Here is a 5,010-nt window from a genome sequence, read left to right as displayed (position 1 = left end):
ACTTAACCAACATGTTGAGCATCTACATGTGAAACTCTATGGTACGCAACTTCATATACACACATATAACACGTGATTATTCCTCTACCAAAAAAAAAGGTAGGAAAAAGAACAAATCTAATAAACAATTTTGTTCTTTTTTACCCAATGTTATTGCCAATGCCCTAGTCCCTCATAACTCATCTGAAATATTAAAAAAAATTTCAGTTGACATCCCTCTAAGTCCCAAGCCTCCAACTCCTACCACTTCCTCAATTCCATCCCATTTTGGCTTCAAGTGATTTTGTTTTTCTAAAATTTTCGTCATATAATTTTCCTATTCAATAAATAACGTATAAGAATTCTTCACTACATACTGCTAAAGTTAGGGGCAATTTTTTCAGGCAGGGCAAGGTGAAGAGGCAATAATAAGGAATTCAGCTAAGAAATATCTGCCTTAGACATTCTATCAGTTAAGAGACTTCCTTAGATTAATAAATGCCTTTTAAAAATGTAAACATCTACCAGAAAGGTCAGAATTATCCTTCATTCAAATTTACACATTAACACCCCCGTTTTGAGAAACAAGAAAAAGGGAATTTGAGAGTGCAGCATGAGACAGTTGGTCCCTGTAAGCCCAAAGACAGACAAAAGAGAAGGACACTAACATAAAGACTAACCTATATATCCTAGGAGAGAAGGGTAGGGAACTGAAAATCCATATCTAGGCATACAAAGCCCTCTATAATGTCCAGTTCTCTTTCCTGTCTCCTACCAACACACTCATCCCATTTTACTTTTATAAGCATTTCATTCATTTTACTGAGTATTTATTATGTGCCAATCATTGAGCTAAGATCAGGGCTACAAAGATGATGATAAAGAATATTACTTTTCATGAAGAGGTTATACTGAGAGAAGAGGGTAACAAATAACGCACTAAAAATACTGTAATGAAAGTGTACACCAACCAAGTACTACAAGGTCATAGTAGAATGAACCACCATCTGGCCTTTCGGTTGGAACCACCATCTTCCAATAATTCACCAAAATGACCAACACAAAGGGAAGGAGGAGGGGTACTTGCTATATGTTCTCTAGGTCTTTTAGAAAACACGGAGTTGTTCCTTTGGCCACATACATGCGAATCAAGAAGAAAGTGATATTGTAGATGTCAAGCGAATGGGCACTGTTCCATAAGCAATGCCCCACAAATGTTACCATGGCAAAACTGGAAGAGTCTACAGTGTTACCTAGCACAATGTTGGCATCGTTGTAAACAAACAAGTTAAGGGCAAGATTCTTGCCAAGAGAATTAATGTGCCTATCAAGCACATTAAGCACTCTAAGAGCCAAGACAGCTTTCTGAAATGTGTGAAGGAAAACGATCAGAAAAAGAAGGAAGCCAAAGAGAAAGGTACTTGGGTTCAGCTGAAGCGCCAGCCTGCTCCACCCAGAGAAGCACACTTCATGAGAACCAGTGGAAAGGAGCCTGAACTGTTGGAACCCACTACCTATGAATTCATGGCATGATGGGCGTAAAGAAAACAGAAGACCTGGACTGTACATATGTTTCTCTTAATTGAGTAGAAGTGTTGTGTCCCTTCTCCCAAAGAAATATTTAAAGCACATTTTAACTGTGTCCGAATTCAGTGGGTGATGTCTTTACTTTTCAAATTTAGTTGTTTTTCTTCCTGAAAGATGTGAGGTAATTTGTTGTGCAATATACTCCACTGGTTAATAAACTGCCAAATATTATTTGTAAAAAAGAAAAAGAAAAAAAGAACGAACTACTATCTGACTATGGAGCTCAAAAGGTTTGTCTTGAAAAATAATAGAAGTTTGCTCTAGGTAAGGGCAGAGAAGGCATTCCAGGTAGGAGTTGCAGAATATGAAAAAAGATAAAGGTTAGAGCCAAACTAAGAAAGGTATGCTATACTAAATTTGGGATATTATTCTGTAGGCAATAGGGAGCTGAATACATTTTAAAGTAGGGGAGTGATATAATCAGATTTCTTATTTAAAAGAATAACTACGCCAGAAGTATGGATACTTATCGAGAATGGGGAGAGAAAGAAATGTTAGGGGAGACCAATTTGAAGATCATTACAATAGTCTAGATAACAAATAAGGGTCTGAAACCAAGGTGGTAGCAGTATGGATGGAGAGAGGCCAAATTAGGGAATAATTTCTGAAACAGAAGCAATAGGACTTGATAACCAACAGGAGGAAAAGGAAGGTCTAGTTTGGGAATTTAGGTAGAGGAAAAGAATATAGTAGTATGAGCGGAGTGTGGGGATGGCGATTGAGAGAATAAGTTGTTTTGACCTGTGTTTGAAGCACTTTATAGATATTCAGGTGTCAAGTCTGAAGCTCAGGAAAGAGGTGGAGGCTACAGCAAGATTAGGAAGTCATGTACTCACAGATGGTAGCTTACTGTAGTACCTGACCAGAACCTCCCCCTTAAGCCTGGCTTAGGCTCACTAAACCTGGTTCTTCTCAATTGCTGTACCTTTATTACTGCTGCCTCATCTTAAGAAAAAAAAAAAGTGTTCTCTTTATTACATGATCTGCAGTTCTACCAACTGTTTAGATTAGCCCAATTCCTTTCCTTCTTGCTTTACAAATATTTCTTAATGACTATCAGGTCAGGATTCTGGAGTGCTGGTCTCACCTTTGCTATTAGAAATGTTGTTGAGTAAGCCTCTCAACCTTTCTGGATTTCAGCTACAAAAAAGGTATCAGGAAAAAAAAAACAAAAAGGCATCAGATTAGTTGATATTTTAAGATTCCTCCACTTGTAATACTCCACAACTTGCTTCCTGACCTCAGAAAGAACTCTTTATTACATGTTAATTATAACACTCATATGATGGCTTTCTTTTATATGTTTTTAAAAAGTCTCTTAGCGCTCATTCACGTCATATTTCTTATGTGTCTTATCTCTTCTTCTACTAAATTACAAATTTCTTGACAGCAATGAATCTACGTTTTAAATGAAGGCTCTTAATAATAATACTTACTGAGTAAGAAAAGGCTGGGGTATTTGATAGTACAAACTAAAAGGCTAAGTTGAATATCATTGTTTTCTAAATATTTTGTCCATAAGTCATTTTTTTTTTAAAACCCTCCTTTGTGGTATACATCACGTCATAAATTCCTTTTCTGTTCCTGTATTATCTAAACCACATCCATATCCATAGTATTTGGGGGAGGTGAAAGAAGCTTATTGAAAGCAGATTGATAAATCTTTATATATCATACATACTTGTTCCTATAAAAGAGTAGGGAACAGTTAGGAGTTGAGGATCAGGAGAACAGAAGGCATGAAACCATGACAACCACCATCATCTTAAAGGGAACATCACGAAAGGGGTAAATAAGGTGGAGGTGGGGTGGGGAGAAAAAAGAAAGCACCGATAAATATTACCTAATAGCAAAGGAAAAAATGCTCAGTCTGATTTCAAGAGCACATAAAAATGACCTGCACCTTTTCTATTATCACAGAGAAAACATATGAATTTATGTTATAATGGAAAAATTTCAAGGCTGTTTGTAGATTTTCCCCATCATCACACCTCTGAAGTATAGTCAATTTCAAAGCAAATTACCATCTGTTCTTGGTCAAACTGTTAGACATTATCATTGCTATTTAGATATACAAGATAAACATAATTTCTAAAGCAAAGACAAATACCAAAAGCAAAAGATCTCTGAATTCTTACCTGTTCACTCTCCTAGGACACTTGTCTGGTTTAATATCTACCTCATAGAGGTAGACATCAATCTTTGGAATTTCAACTTGAAAACAGTTAGCCAGCAACTTAATGGGTTTGCCCATGGTGCCATAGCCAGGTCTTCTGGGCACCATGAGTAGGGGCTGGGCCCCAACGGGTCCTGCCAGGGAAGGGGAAAAAAAAGAGAGACACACTCTTACAAGCTGCATTTAATAATCTTGTCAACCAGAGTAAGTTAGAATTTTAAGCACAGCTGATAATGCTTGAAGCCTAGTGCTGAAAGATGACATGGTTTCTAACACCAATTTCTTTCACCCCACTTTACTTTCCTCATTAAAACAAACATACAAAGAAACAAAAACTGGGTACCTCTGGAAAATTGTTTTGGAAGGGGTAGAAAGGAGCAGACAAACCCAGGTGAGCATAAACAAAGCACAAATCGTATCTAAAATGTATGCAACCAATAGCAAAGTAAACTTAAAGAAGGGTAAGAGCAGATGAACAAAATAAAAACAATATACAATAAAAAGGAACAACAAACTCAATTATTTGAAAAGATAACTAAAATTGATAAATTCCAGTGACTTTTATAACAGAAGAAAAAAAGGCTTAAATGACCAATATAAACAGAAAAAAAAGTATCAGTATCACTACAGATACAGAAGATATTACAAACATTGTTAATAAATTTGAAAGTTTGATGAAATAGACTAAGTCCTAGAAAGATACAGCTTACTGGTACACAAAAGCGTATAAAATTTGAAAAGTTCTCTTTTCAAATAAAATAAAATGTAAAATGGTGCAGCTGTTTTGGAAAACAGTACAGTGGTTCCTCAAAACATTAAAAATAGAATTACCATACGATCTAGTAGATCCATGATCTACTTCTGGGTATAAACCCAAAAGAATTGAAAGCAGGGTATTGAAAAGATAATTATACACCTATGCTCATAGCAGTACTATTCACAACAGACGAAAGGTGGAAGCAACCCAAGTGTCCACTGACGCATGAATGGATAAAGAAAATCTGGTATATACCTATAATGGGACATCAATCAGCCTTAAAAAGGAAGGAAATCCTGACACATGCTACAACATAGATGAACCTTGTAGAGGTCATGCTAAGTGAAATAAGCCAGTAACAAAAAGACACTGTATGATTCCACTTATTAATACCTAGAGTAGTCATATTCATAGAGACAAAGTAGAAGGGCGGTTGCCAGGGGCTGGGGGAAAAGGTAGAAAAAGGAATTGTTGCTTAATGAGTATAGTTTCAGTTTTGCAAAATGAAAAG

At 36.3% G+C, this 5,010-nt stretch overlaps 1 pseudogene; it reads left to right on the top strand.

Annotated features, from left to right (window-relative positions):
* The first annotated feature begins 1,027 nt into the window (after positions 1–1,027).
* LOC136130567 (large ribosomal subunit protein eL21-like) lies at positions 1,028–1,512 on the top strand (annotated as a pseudogene).
* Positions 1,513–5,010: the final 3,498 nt, after the last annotated feature.

Source organism: Phocoena phocoena, chromosome 1, assembly GCF_963924675.1.
Source record: "Phocoena phocoena chromosome 1, mPhoPho1.1, whole genome shotgun sequence".
In the NCBI taxonomy this organism is placed as follows: Eukaryota; Metazoa; Chordata; class Mammalia; order Artiodactyla; family Phocoenidae; genus Phocoena; species Phocoena phocoena.
The sequence above is the reverse complement of the archived record's forward strand: the minus strand, read 5'-3'. Positions and strand labels throughout refer to the sequence as shown.